This window comes from Trifolium pratense, linkage group LG3 (genome assembly GCF_020283565.1).
Source record: "Trifolium pratense cultivar HEN17-A07 linkage group LG3, ARS_RC_1.1, whole genome shotgun sequence".
NCBI classification, from domain to species: Eukaryota; Viridiplantae; Streptophyta; class Magnoliopsida; order Fabales; family Fabaceae; genus Trifolium; species Trifolium pratense.
Window position 1 is genome coordinate 46,286,768 of NC_060061.1, and position 16,349 is coordinate 46,303,116.

Sequence of the window (16,349 nt, forward strand, 5' to 3'; positions counted from 1 at the left end):
TAAGATTTGGTACATAAGTATTTATGAATATATAACTGCAAACAATAATTTTGTAGACATTATTTTTTGAGAAAAAAAAAAACTATACATTACTTTGAATTTGAGAAATATGCATGAAAATTTTCAACGTGTGACATGTAATTTTAAAGAAAGTAGAAGAAAGAATTAAGATAATAAATGAAGATCTTACAACATCCACCCATCCACTTCTCCTTGTTTTAGGTTGCTCGATCCATCTTAATTTGTATTCAGGACTAAGACCTCTCTTTCTTCCCTATAAGATAAAGAAAATGTAGATATATATAAGATACATAATCTATATGAGAACATGAAATTAATTGTGCCAATATATATGATCCATGTGAGAATAGATTATTAATTTTCTTCTTCCATCGGTATCCGGTCTACTTGACTGTCTGTCATCAAGTGGTTTCAGCTCTCTTTCGTTCGTATGGATAAATTTTAAGGGACACGATTATTATTGAAAAATGCAGTTTTCATTGGTAAAATCGGTATAATATTCAAGAGAAAATATGATAGATTAAAATGCATATTAGGCACATGCATGTGTGCGTTTGGTGCATATAATTTTTTGTTTTAATAATTCCTGAGACCATAAATAAATACTATTCAAGCCAACAGTGGAATGATTTGGATTAAGAATTCACAAGTAAATCAACAATTAATAATCTATTTAATTAATTGGTCTACATACATGCATAAAAAAATTGCAAAATTATAAAGATAAGTATATTTAAAGAAAATGTTAAATAGTGTCTTCAAGACCAATAAATATATGATAAAGTGGGCTAACAAATAGTACTAAGAATGATCCAATAAAAAAAGAAAGCATACAAAATTATAAGAATTAAAGTTGATGAGACTAAAAATTAAGTTATTAGAATGAGTTACCTTTTCTCCTGCAAAAGATTTATGAGTAGATGAGCCAGAGCACTTAGTCATCTTTGTCTTCTACAAAGGCGCTCTAGTTGATGGTTAAAGAAAAGGATAATTATTAACGTATGCAAATACAAAGTTAATACACAAGGTGAGCTGCCTTAAAAAGTTCTAGAGCACTCTAGAAAATAACTATTATAATGCACTGTTTTTGAGCTATAATTAATCTATCATTTTATTTCCTACGTGTCTCATTTTATAGTTCATCCCTTCTTGACCTAATGGACTTTTTTTGGATGTCCAAGCCCAATAAATAAAACTTATGAGACCCACGTCTAACACGTCCGTATGAAACACGTGGAGACGAAGCACGTGTAGCTCACGTCACTCATCTGTGCAGCACACGTGAAACTGGAGCATGCATTGCTCACGTCATTATGGTTGTACATGACATGTGGCAAGCCATGAAACACTTCTTAAAGGACCACAAGGCGAGTTTGCATAGTTGTACCAAAGACTCGCTAAGGAGCCCAACATGACCTGAATGATATCCGAGGTAGGCATGTTAAAGAGGGAGCTCAATGTGACCTAGATGATCCAACTGAGCTAGCATATTGAAGGTGGGGCTCAGCGTGACCTGGAAGTTCCAGCTGAGCTAGGCGTACTAAAAGTGGGGATTAGTGTGATCTGGATGATATTCCAGCTAAGCTAGTCATGTTGAAGGTGGAGTAAAGTGTAATATATCTCCATGGTATGATAGTTATCCATTAACAATAACAAAATAGATTATTCCAATAACAAATAATGAAGGAAACTGAGGATGAATAGATTATATTTAATTCTTTTCCAGCATTTCCAATGGCATGTTGGAAATATATAGATGTTGAGGATGAATATGTCATTTAAAAATTTATTTTTATAATTTCCAATGGCATATTAATTCAAAATGAGAATGCTCCTTTAGAATATGTAAAAAGTTTATTTGGTCAAATCAATTTGTCTTATACTAAAATATAACGATAAAAATATTTATTATAAACTCCTTTTAGTCCTTAATATAAAAAACTTTAACTTTTTAGATACATTAAAACATTGATGTATCTAGACTATGATATGGTCAAGATACATGAATGTTTCAATGTATCTAAAAGGTGAAATTTTTCCCATATTAAGGACCAGATGGAATACATATTATATAATTATATATTGACTATTTTAGGAATTTTCCTAACATTTTTTAAAAATTATTTACAACATACTTTTTTATTTTGTTATTATGGTTTTTTCACATATTTTTATATTAATTTAATTATAAATAATACAAATATGTATAAAAATAAATATAATCAAAATTATCTCTTATATATATATATATATATATATATATATATATATATATATATTTTTTTTTTTCCTCCACAGTATCCGACCCACTAGACCGTCTAATATTGTTTGGGGATCAACTCTGTCATCAAGTGGTTTCAGACCCCTTCTTATCGTAATTGCGAGGGATCGAACCGTGATTCTCCCTAATAAGTCTAGTGCCAACCACAATTGAACTAACCAATGATTGGTTCTTATTTTTTAGATTTTGTTAGGTCATTAGAAACCATAATCCCACCACCCATTAAAAACTCTAGTTCCGCCCAAAAAATAGTTAAAGCAACCGATCCCTTTTAACCCCATATTCACATTAAAATAAATTGCTCCATTGGGAAACAACAAACAAAACTATTTACTATTCTTCTCTAAAGACGTGCACGTCTTTTCAAAACTTATTAGGTCATGTCTTCTTAATTTCAATTCCAATGTGTTCCTCTTTATCTTCCTCACTATCGCATTTTACAACACATTCATGTGATCTCTTTCTCTCCCCTCTCTCTCTCTCTCTATCTCTCTCCCGAATAACCCTTTTTCTTTCAACTTTTTTCATGTTCCAATGCATCTTCTCATATGCAACTCTTCATATTTCAAATTGGGCCTTATTTTGTTATTGTGATTTTTTTTCACATAAATATATTATAATAAATGATACAAAAATGTATAAAAATAAATATATTGAAAATTATATCTTATTTTCAAGTTTTGTTAGGTCATTAGATACCCTAATTCCACTGCCCATTAAAAATCATAATTTGGTCCAAAAAAGATAGTTAAATCATGTGGGACCCTTTTAAACTTTCATTACACGTTAACATTTAAAGTAGCATTGGGAAACAACAAACAATAATTTTTTACCATTCTTATCTAGAAACATACACATCTTTCCAAAATCTGTGAGGTCATGTCTTCTTAATTTCAACGCATTTCTCTCTTTATCTTCCTCACTATTGCCTTCTACAACACTTCATATGATCTCTCTCTCTCTCTCTCTCTCTCTAGAACCCTTCCTCTTTCAACTTTTTACCGTTCCAATGCATCTTCAATTGGGTCTTATTTTGTCATCATGATTTTTTCCACATATTTTTATATTAATTTATAAATAATAAATTAATAAATAATATAAATATCTATATAAAAATAAATACAATGAAAATTATCTCTTATTTTCAAGTTTTGTTAGGTCATTAGATATCACATTACACATTAAAAAAAAGTTTGCATTGGGAAACCACAAACAAAAACTCTTTACCATTCTTATTTAGAAACTTGCACGTCTTTCCAAAATATGTGAGGTCATATCTTCTCAATTTCAATGCGTACCTCTCTTTATCTTTCAGACTATTGCCTTCTACAACACTTCACGTGATCTCTCTCTCTCCCCTCCGCTCTCCAAGAACCCTTATTTTTTCAACATTTTTCCTATTCCAATGCATTTTCTCATAATCAACTCTTCATATTTTCACATTTCATTACCATTATTTCTTCTATAAAAACGTGCAAGTCTTTCCAAAACCTGTGAAGTATTCTTCTCCAATTCCAACGTGTGCCTCTCTTTATCTTCGCCACTATTGCCTTCTACAACATTCCGTATGATCTCTCTCTCTCTCTCTCTCTCCAACATCCCTTCTTCTTTCAACTTTTTTATGTTCTAATGCATCTTCTCATAAGAAACTCTTCATGATTTCTTCATTTCTCCCATCAACTCATCGATAATAATTATTGCAATATATTCAAAATCTACGCATCCAAGGTACACAGGAGAAGCGACTAATCATTCTTCAGAGGCAGAGCACTGATGTTTTTTAAGGTTTACATCTTCCCTATGCTTTTCCTCTATTTTTTTATCAGTTTTTTTTATAAGCACCTTAGTTTTTCTTTGATTTATCATAGTTTCATGTACCCTTTTTTGGAAGGGTTGTTGATTGTAGAGCCAATCATGTCTTTAATGGAGGACAACCGTTGATTTCATGTTTGTTGTTTTTTTTGAAAAAGCATTTCATGTTTGTTGTTATTTTTTAGGTGAGTCTTCATTGATATTTTTATCTTATTGTTGCCTTTAATCTTGATATTTTGCGGTTTAATCTTTTCAGAGTTTTCCTTATTATAAATTAAAGCGAGTTTTCTCTTTGTTGAAAATTATTGATATTTTTATCTTATTATTGTTAGTGCTACAAATATAAATCAAATCAAGATCTACTACTTTTAATACAATTAATAAATCCTAATCGTAGCGATTGATGAATATTATATAATTTTAATTTAGAAAAATAATTCTTAAAGAAAAAATTGATCAACAAAGAAGAAAAGGTTTTCCCAAACCCTGCAAAAAATGTAAAAAGAATAAATGGCAATTGTCGTGCAATGAGGTTTTATATAGTTTAATATAACTTACATTATCACGTGGACACGATTAATAATATTAAAAAACATCATTGGTACGAACAAGATAGATTAAAATGAATATTAGGTATGTGTGTGCTTTAGGGTATTTTGTTTTTGTTTTAAATCTTGGTATGAATAATACTGGAATCAAAATTTTATTAACCAACAAGAATTGCGGACCAAACTCGGTACTTTTTGGGTAAATCAAAATAAAGAAATTGATGAGACCGTTGATTTCAAAACTAATCGCATTCCTTTACTAAGGATTAAGAAGATCATGAAAGAACATGAGGAAGTGAATAAGATAGCAGCTGAAGCACCTATATTATGTTCATAGGTGCTTCAACTGCTATCTTATTCACTCCCTCGTATGCTTTCATTATCTTCTTTATCCTTAATAAAGGAATGCGATGAGTTTTGAAACCAACAATATCCTCAATTTCTTCGTTTTGATTCGCCCAAAAATTATCGAGTTTTGTCTGCAATTCTTGTTGGTGAATAAAGTTTTGATACAAGTATTGATCGTACAAAGATTTAAAACAAAATACACTGAAGTAAACAAAACAATAATTTAAAAACAGTGCATGTCAAGTCTCACTTTAGAATTAAAAAACTAGATGATGATATTTAGAAATGATGGGAAAATAAATTCAACTCAAAACAAGAGTTACATGTATAAACAGATAACGCCTAGAAAAAAGAAAAAATTAGATTAACTGCAAGCATTTTTTTTAAAGTCATTTGAAATGATAAAAGCAGAATATGCAAAACCTATATATTTATAGTGCAACTCACCCGAGATATTGGAATTATCGGTGAAGTAAATCTCTATCTAAATTTTCTACTAAATGTCAATGAATCATCAACAATAGTCATTGATTCTATTTCCTTATCGCCTCTCCGATAACCCAATCTAAATCGGACAACCTTAGTTGAATACGTGTGCAAGACATTATCATGTCCAAGTTTTGTAAATGATTCATTGACTTACACATGATAATGGCTTGCACATGTATTCAACTAAGGTTGTCCGATTTAGATTGGGTAATCAGAGACGCGACAAGGAAATAGAATAAATGACTGTGGTCGATCATTCATTGATTTTTAGATAGGAAATTTAGATGGAGATATACTTCACCGATATTTCCAATGTCTCAGGTGAGCTACACTATAAACATATAGGTTTTGTATATATATTTTCCTTTCATCATATCAAATGACTTAAAAAATGCTTACGATTAATCTAATTTTTTTCTTTCTTTCTAAGCATTATCCATTTATACTTTTTTTTGAAGACATCCATTTATACTTGTAATTTTTGTTTTAGGTTGAATTTATTTTCCCATCATTCTAAATATCATCATCTAGTTTTTTCTTCCTAAAGTGAGACTTGACATGCACAATTTGTTGTTGGATAATGGTAATTGGTTTGATAGAGCATAAAGAGCCTCTAAGAATCCCACCAAAAGTATATATCCATGATGGTATTGTTATGTCAACCAAATATTTGAAATTCAAGATCGATCTTTCTTCCTCTTTTGGTTGAACAACTTTAACCTAAAATTTACATGAAGATGAATGAAGATCTAACATAGTATAAAAATTGATATATCATATTCCTCTTCTATCAGATTCCAGATTATATATATTTTTTAAAATTTGTATTCATTAAAATCAAGTGAGATTAAAATCACAAAATAAGGGTACATAGATATTGATCCAAGTCTTTATAGCTAACAATAATAAGTTGGATCGAGTGAGATTAAAATCACAAAAGAAGGGTACATAGATATTGATCCAAGTCTTTATACATGCAAGATCTATTCAAAATAGAACTTTTAATCATCTTTGCACTTGAGATCTTCAGAAAATTGAAAAAGGATAAAAATAACATGGACAAAATTTGACATGCCTAATAAGAATGATGCCACTATTTTTAAGGCTATAAAAAAAAAAGAAAACTATAAACAAAATATAGATCCACAACCCTTCATTCATGATTTCAGAAAAGATTTGAGTGTGTGACTCGAAATTCTTAGTAATTGTTGTCCGATCAAAAAATAATTTCAAGAAGAAAAAAAGATAGCATACAAAATTGCAAGAAAGTTGACTAGACTAAAAGTTATCAAAATGTGTTACCTTTTCTCTTGCAGGAGATTTCTGAGTAGATGAGCCAAAGTTCTTAGTCATTATGATTTTATGCTGAGGCACGTTCCGGTTGGTGTAGGGAAACAGACAATGAAATATATAAAGAAGTGGAGGATGCATATATTATTTGAAAATTTATTTTTATCGTTTCCAATATGGCAATATTGATTAAAAAAGATAAAGACCCTTTAAAATATGCAAAAAGTTATTTGGTCAATGCAAATACCATACTCAACGTAATTAAAATATGGAAAATGTTAACATGTGCATCCAGGGCACATGTTAAGAATACAAATGTAGTAATATTCTCTTGTAACTTGTGCATTATACTTTTTAAACATTAAATTTTTTTATGTTATTAAATGCATATTTCTATTTTTAGATACATTAACATGTGCTCTTGATGCACATGTTAACATGACCCTTAAAATATTTCTTCAAAAAACATAATTAAAATATTTACTATATATATTAAGAATTTTTCTATCATTTTTAGAATAATATGTTTGACCAAAAAAAAAGAAAAATATGTTTGACCAAAGGAGGAAGAAGAATATGTTTGATCAAAAAAGAAAAATATATTTAGAATAATATGTTTGACCCAAAAAAAAAGGAATTTTTTTTCTGTCATTTTTTAAACGTTTCATGGTGATGTGGAGAGGAGAGGAGGAAGAAGGATGGGTTGAGTGGTGATATATTTTTGGTCAAAATATGCATATGAGACTAGTAAATGTTATGGGAGGATAAACTTGACGGACCAAAATTCCTCATTTTAAATTTGGAGGGCCAAAATTTCACAATTATAAAATTTGGGGGGCTAAAAATACAATTAAGCCTAGCAATATATATAATAAAATGCTTATCGACAAAGCCGACCCTAACTTTTTGGAGTCCATTCTTCAATATTAAAAATGGAGTACTATTAATAAAAGATGATTTTTTTTTTTAAAAAAATCATCATCTATTTAAAATGTAAATAACATAAAAAATAATTATCATTGTAAATTGTTTCAATTCTTAGGTTTACGAAATTTTTTGCCGGTTTTAATTTAATTTGAAATGACTATAACTAAGCGGAAAAAAAAATGACAATATTAGGAGTAGAACCTAAATTTACCCCAAATTTTTTATAAATATGAATAATATATAACTGTTTTTTATTATGGTTTTCTTGACATATTTTTTATATTAAGTTATAAATTATATATTATTAATTGAGAAAAATATGTATAACAATAAATATAATAATTGTTCATTGTAAAACCTCAACAGAATAAGCTATTGAGTTCAATATGTTTTAGTTTCTACAAAATCACTTCCTTTTAAGTTTAGTCTCTAACAAATTTTAATAGTATTTTAGACCTCTATAATATTACAGTTTGTAAGAGTAATCTCTATTTTGGATTTCTTGCAAAAAAAAAAGAAGATTTTTAGTCCCTATAAAATGCAAATAGGGATTAAAGTGTATAAATTTTCTTGAGGGACTTAAAGTTAAAAGTTCATACTTTTGTATGAATTAAAAATATATTTAACCCTAAATTATTTATACACATTAAATACTTTTTACTGATGTTATATATGATTATGTTGGTAATTTTTAAAGATTCATGACGAAATACAAGAAAATGGAGTTTGAATAGTGTTCACTGTTTCTCACAAGTTTTAAATTCTTTTTGTTTACTAAATTAAAATTAAATTCTTCTTAAAATTATTTATCTTCTTTTATACACAAGCATAGAGAATTGTAGTTAAATCACAAAAAACATAATCAAAGTAAAAAAAGAAGGAACATAGAAGCATAGAGAATTGTAGTTATACCAATTCACTATATATTGCTGAGTAGCTCTCGCTCCATATAATGAGTTACACTCTTTCTCCTTTTTTGTTGTGTTGAGAGATGATTCAAGTTTTTCTTAATTACTTAACTCTATTGTAGAAAGATGAATGTAGATCTAACATAATAAATATTGATCTATATATATCATATTCCTCTTGTATCAAATTCCAGATTTTAGTGTTTTTTTTACGCAAGTTTTTTTAAATCATTAAAACATGTTGATTTAATCCAAACCTGACAATTATAAGTTAGATTGAGTGAGATTAAAACTGTTAGAAGTCCCACATTGGCTAAAGATATGGCAAAGATAACATTTATAAATGTAGTGCAAACCTCAACTCTTAAGCTAGCTTTTGTGGTTGAGTATAGGCCTTTCAAATTCTAATATGGTATCAGAGTCTATCATAGATCTATTTGTTGTTTGTTGTGGAGACCTCCCATATTTGGGCCACCCGTTGTTGTTGATCCCACGTTCCAGCTTGTTCAGTTCTGGACGTGAGGGGGTATGCTAGAAGTCCCACATTGGCTAGAGATATGGCAAAGATAACATTTACAAATGTAGTGCAAACCTCAACTCTTAAGCTAGCTTTTGTGGTTGAGTATAGGCCTTTCAAATTCTAATAAAAACCACAAAATAAGGGTACATAATAGATTATGTAAAAAAAGGTACATAATAGATATTGATCCAAGTCTTTATATATACATGCAATATCAATTAAAATTATACGATGGATAAAATTTGACATACCTAATAGTTATGAATAATGTCACTGTTTCTAAGGCTACAACAACAACAAATAAACTAAAAAAAATAAAAAATCCAGATCCACTTCATTCTTGATTTCACGAAAGATCTGAGTGTGAGTCCAAATTCTTAGTAATTTTGGTCCAATAAAAAAAAAATCGAGAAGAAAGAAAAGACTACATACAAAAGTATAAAAATGGAAAAGTTACCTTGGAGAGACCAAGCAGGGACGGATCCAGAAACTTACTCTACGGGGGGTCGAAAATAAGAACAATTATTTTGACTTTTAAACATATTTTTTTTAGTTATTTTGATTCTCAAACCCTCAAATTTATCTTTGTTTGTTAGTTTGGTCCTCAAATATGCTTTGTATTAGTCAATTTATCCAAAACATTACTAATAATAAACAGATTTGAAAATATTTTTATTATTTCAATACACTGTATTGACAACATCTCATATATTTAAAGAAGAAATCACAATTTTCTCTCCCCATATATATACTATTTTTTTATGCTTGTATTTTTATCATATTATAATATTATTTTATGTATGTATAATACTAAACTAAAGTGTTGTAAATAGATAGTTGAGTTGAGACTTGATAATATATATATATATATGAGGGGGAGGGGGGGTCTTGGCCACTGCCTGCCCCCCTTTGAATCCGTCCCTGAGCCCAAGCCCTTTGTCATCGTTCTGGTTGGCGATTCTATTTTCCTTGGGGATCAGGTTATGTGATGTTTTTCTTTTGGGAGTGGTTTATACTCTTGTTCTATTTTCTTTCGTTTTGGGGTAGTTTTTCTTGTACTCCGTCCCTACTATATATCATTTTAGGAATATTTCTATCATTTTAAGAAAATATTTACAATATACTTTTTATTTCGTTATTACAATTTTTCACATATTTTTATATTAATTTGTAAATAATAAATTAATAAATAATACGAATATGTATAAAATAAATATAATGATAATGATATCTTATTTCCAAGTTTTGTTAATTAGTTGATTAGAAACCCTAATCCCGCCGCCCATTAAAAACCCTAATTTCACTCAAAATAATAGTAAAAGCATGTGGGCTCCTTTTAACCTCTTGTTACACATTAAAATAAAAGATTGGATATCAATCATTAGTTGTTTCAGTGATGATTGACGCTGAACTTGGTAGGGAGGACTGCGGTTGAATTCCTTGCAATTGCGATTGGGAGGGGAGTGTAATCACTTGATGTCATAACTGATCCCCGAACCAGATTTAACTGGTGGTGAAAAACCAAAAACATAAAATAAAAGGTTGCATTGGAAAACAACAACCATAAAGTCTTTACCATTTTTCTCTAAAAACGTGCACGCCTTTACAAAATCTGTGAGGTCATGTCTTCTCAATTCCAACGCGTTAACGTCTTCTCTTCTTTTCCAAAAAAAAAAGTCCTCTCTTTATCTTCCTCTCGTTACACATTAAATTAAAAGGTTACATTGGGAAACAACAAACATAAAGTCTTTACCATTTTTCTCTAAAAACATGCACGCCTTTCCAAAATCTGTGAAGTCATGTATTCTCAATTTCAACGCGTTCACATCCCCCTCTTATTTCCAGGTTTTGTTAGGTCATTAGATACCCTAATCCCACCGCCCATTAAAAACCCTAGTTGTGTCTAAAATAATACTCCCTCCAGTCCTATATATATATATATATATATATATTAGAAAAACATCCTTTTTAGATTCATTAAAAAATTGATGTATTTAGACTATATATAGTCTAAATACATCAATTTTTTAATGAATCTAAAACACAACTTTTTTTTATATACGTTAAAATGAAATATTGAATTGGGAAACATAAAACAAAATCTTTTTTCCATTCTTTTCTAATTGTGTCCCAAATAATACTCCATCTAGTCCTATATATAACAAAAAAATTTGCTTTTTAGATTCATTAAAGAATTGATGTATGTGGATCATAATATAGTCTAAATACATTAATTTTTTAATGAATATAAAACACAATTTTTTTTCTTATATAGTAGTTAAATCACGTGGGCCCTATTTTCCATTTTTTTCTAAAAATTTGTACGTCTTTCCAAAACATGTGAGGCATGCCTTTCCAATTTCAACGTATCCCCCTCTTTATATATCTTCCTCACTATCACCTTCTACAACACAACACTTCATATCTCTCTCTCTCTCCAATAATCCTTCCTGTTACAATTTTTTTTATTCCAATGCATCTTCCCATAAGCAACTCTTTAGATCCATTTGAATCCATGTTTTTTTCTCTTTCCATTTTCTTTCTCTCAACCAAACACATCCTTAGATTTATATCCAATTTTTAATTTGCTCTCTAATGTCTGATTGTGTGGTTTTAAGTTCCCACATCAACTCATTGATAGTAATTGCAATCTCTTTAAAATGTACGTACACATCCAAGGTGTAGAAGAAAAGCGAATCCTCATTCTTCAAAGGCATAATCTTGATCTTTTTTAAGGTATACATCTATCATATGCATTTCCTATATATTTTTTAACACCTTTGTTTTTCTATTAATATTACTCGTTTTCCTTTGAGTTCTCTCTGTTTCATATGCCCTTTTTGGAAGGATTGTGGATTGAAGAACCAATCGTGTCATTAATGGAGGACAACAATTGATTGCATGTTTGTTGTTATTCTTTAGGTGAGTCTTTATTGATATTTTTATTTTATTGTTGTCTTCAATCTTGATATTTTGTGGTTTAATCTTTTCAATCTTCCTTGTTATTCTTATCGTTGTTAGTGCTACAAAAGAAATAAAATTAAGATCTACTACTTTTTTTTTGGGTCTAGATCTACTACTTTTAATACAATTAATAATTGCCTAATCGTAGCGATTGATGAATATTATATATAGATATTTAATTTAGAAAAATAATTCTTAAAGAAAATATTGATCAACAAAGAAGAAAAGGTTTTCCCAAAAATTGCAAAAAATTGTAAAAAGAAAAAATGGCTTGTCAATTTATAAGGGCTTTTCTGTACATATAAAGAACCAAGTAGTTCTCTTAACTTCATAACTGGAAAATTGCAATCGGGAGGGGACGTACTAGAACCACTTGATGACATAACTGATATCCGAACTAGAATAGGTGGTCTAGTAGACCGGATACTGGTGGTAAAAAAAACTATAGAAGCAATTTAGTGATCAAAAAAGAATTTAAATTTTATAAACTGAATATAATTTAGATTATCATGTGAACACAATTAATATTATTGCTACAAACAAGATAGATTAAAATGCATATTAGGTATGTGTATGCTTCAATGCATTTTCTTTTTGTTTTAAATCTTGGTACGAACAATACTTGAATCAAAACTTTATTTACTAACAAGAATTAAACTCGATACCTTTTGGGCGAATAAAATAAAGAAATTGAAGAGATCGTTGATTTCAATACTATAATCACATTCCTTTACTAAGGATTAAGAAGATCATGAAAGCAAACCGGGGAGTGAATATAAAATAACAGCTGAAGCACCTATTATGTTCATGATGGGAGGTGTTTTAGCTGCTATATTATTCACTCCCTCCTCTGCTTTCATTATCTTCTTAATCCTTAGTAAACAAATGCGATTAGTTTTGAAATCAATCGATCTCCTCAATTTATTTGTTTTGATTCATCCAAAAAGTGCTGAGTTTTGTCTGCAATTCTTGTTGGTGAATAAATTTTTCATGCCAGTATTGTTCGTATACAAAGATTTTTAAAACAAATCATTGAAACACACATAAAAAGAATTAAAAAACAGTGCATCCAACTGATCTCACTTTAGGATTAAAAAACTAGATGATGATATTTAGAATGATGGGAAAATAAATTCAACCCAAAACAAGAATTACATGTATAAATGAATAATGCATAGAAAAAAAGAAAAATTAGATTATCGCAAGCATTTTTTAAGTCATTTGAAATGATAAAAGGAGAATATGCAAAACCTATAATGTTTATAGTGCAACTCACGTGAGATATTGGAATTATCGGTGAAAGTATCTCTCCATCTGAGCATCCTCTTAAATGTCAATGAATGATCTATCATAGTCATTGATTCTATTTTCTTGTCGCGTCTCCGATAACCCAATCTAAGTCGGACAACCTTAGTTGAATACATGTGCAGTCCATTATCATGTGCAAGTAATAATGGCTTGCACATGTATTTAACTAAGGTTGTCCGACTTATATTGGATTATCGGAGACGCGACAAGAAAATAAAATCAATGACTTTGATAGATCATTCATTTGACTTTTAGTAGGAAATTCAGATGGAGATATACTTCACCGATATTTCCAATGTCTCACGTGAGTTGCACTATAAACATATAGGTTCCGTATATCTCCTTTTTTTCATTTCAAATGAGTTAAAAGAATACTTGCAATTAATCTAATTTTTTTTCTTTCTTTCTAGGCGTTATCCATTTATACTTGTAATTTTTGTTTTGGTTTGAATTTATTTTCCCATCATTCTAAATATGATCATCTAATTTTTTAATCCTAAAGTGAGACTTGACATGCACAGTTCTTTTTAGATAATGGTAATTGGCTTTGATAGAGCGTAGAGAGCCTCTAAGTATCCGCCAAAAGTATCCATGATGGGTATTGTATTTGTGTCAACAAATATTAGATATTCAACAACCCTTCATTCATGATTTCATTAGTAATTGTGATACAATCAAAAAATTATTTCAAGAAGAAAAAAAAAACATACAAAATTCTAAGAAAGCTAAGGAGACTAAAAATTAAGTTATTAGAATGAATTACTACCGTTTTTTCTGCAAGAGAATTTTTAGTTGATGAGCCCAAATTTTTAGTCATTATAGTTTTATGCAGAGGCGCTCCAGTTGGTGCGGTAATAAAGGGGAAACAAACAATGAAATATATAAAAGAAATTGAGGATGAATTTTAAAATTTTATTTTCATCATTTTTTATATGAGTTTAATTGTTATGCATTGTCGGTGTAAAAATTCTTTACACATACATCCAAAGATACGTTGCCACATCATTTAATGAATGTGACACATCATGTGTTTTTAAATACCATACATGATGTGTCAGTATATTATTTGATACATGTGTAAAATAACTTTACACTGACGATGCATGTAAATTAAATTCTTTCAATATGACATATTTATTAGAATTTAATTTATATGCACCGTCAATGTAATGTTATTTTACACATACATCCAATAATATACCGACACATCATGTATGGTATTTAAAAACACATGATGTGTCACATTCATTGAATGATGTAGCAACGCATCATTGAATTGATGTGTAAAGAATCTTTACACTGACAGTGCACAACAATTAAACTCGATTGATTAATAATGATAAAGACCCTTTAGAATATGTAAAGAGCTTAATTGGTCAATGCAATTTGTCTTTTCTCTTGCAGGAGATTTCTGAATAAAATGTAAATAACATAAAAAATAATTATCATTGTAAATGGTTTCAATTCTTAGGTTTACGAAAATTTTTGCCGGTTTTAATTTAATTTGAAATGACTATAACTAAGTGGAAAAAAATATGGCAATATTGGGAGTAGAACCTAAATTTACCCCAAAACTTTTATAAATATTAATAATATATAACTATTTTTTATTATGGTTTTCTTGACATATTTTTTAAATTAAGTTATAAATTATATTTTATTAAATGAGAAAAATATGTATAATAATAAGTGATTATTGTATCCTGGAGGGTATTAGCTAGAAAGAAGTGATTGTTGTATCCTGGAGGGTATTAGTTATGAGACCAACTGCATCGGGTAACTTGTGGTGACGAAATACTCTTAACTCCAGTACATTTGCACGCCTTAGTCAAATCGATAAGTTCTTTTTATTCTCAATTTTGTTGTATATTCTGTATTATGTATTTGTGATAATATTTCTTTATAGGAGAATCTAATTTTTCCAACAGTTCCAACAATCTTGATGCTTGTAATGTAAGGTAGTTTTTCTTGTAAGTTAGATTACAATACTGTCTTGCATGCGGAATTGAACAAGCTCATGATCATGGATTGAAAGTCACTCTCAAATTGCCAAACAAGCCTCTGTTGTTCCTTGGGATTTGATAAATAGATGGAACAAATGTTTTACATTGAAATTATCCAAATTTTTTTTCTTCTAGCATGTGCAAGTCACTTTCGTCTTATCTTATCTTATATATTTTTTTTGGAAACACTTTTGGTGTGTGTTCCCATCTTATCTCAAGCCTTTTTATTTTATGTAGGATTTACTTTTAGAACTAGAGATTCATATTAATTTCAACCGATTTGAGAGATTGTTGAAAACAAAGTGTTTTTAGCACTCTTTACAAATAAAATATATAATTGGAAAAAAATAAATTAAATTGAGAGTCCATATATAGTTACTTAGACATACTTGAAATAGGAAGTTGAGAGATTATTAAAGGTAATATTTTTCAAAAGATCTTTAAGTAGATTGAAATTTGTGTTGCATAATTTTAATATATTTTCTTGAGAAAATTTAAACGGCCGAACATGATTGTAATCAACTGATATAGTTATTGATGTCATTACAATGCAGTCGTACACATATATAATTTAAGATCACACGATAATTGTAGTACGACGTCGCTACTGATCAGACAACCACATTAACAATATTGCATCCGTTATTGCATATACCGACCACATTTTGAAACCATGATGGAATCCTGCAACAAAGAAATCTTGAAAACTTGAGAAAGCGATGAAATTTTATTACATACCTCTTCATTCCATTTCATTTCATGACATTGATTCCACTGATCCAAATATAGTCTTAAGGAGATGGTCGATCCGCTCTTCTCCTGCCGCGAATATGTGGGAACCGCTCTTCTCCTGGGATGTACATGGAAGGAACAGGTTTCCGAGGAGTTATAAACTTTCCAAGTTTGGGTGGACCAACCGGTAAATGTGGA

The 16,349-nt window shown here is 29.4% G+C and overlaps 1 long non-coding RNA gene across 1 annotated transcript; it reads right to left on the minus strand.

Moving 5' to 3' along the window:
* Window positions 1-23: 23 nt before the first annotated feature.
* LOC123917143 lies at window positions 24-1,048 on the minus strand. Its single transcript, XR_006812383.1, has 3 exons — window positions 913-1,048; window positions 191-274; window positions 24-35 (listed from the first exon to the last, which is right to left on the minus strand). It is a non-coding gene; the product is annotated as an uncharacterized LOC123917143 (long non-coding RNA).
* Between the last annotated feature and the right edge of the window lie 15,301 nt (window positions 1,049-16,349).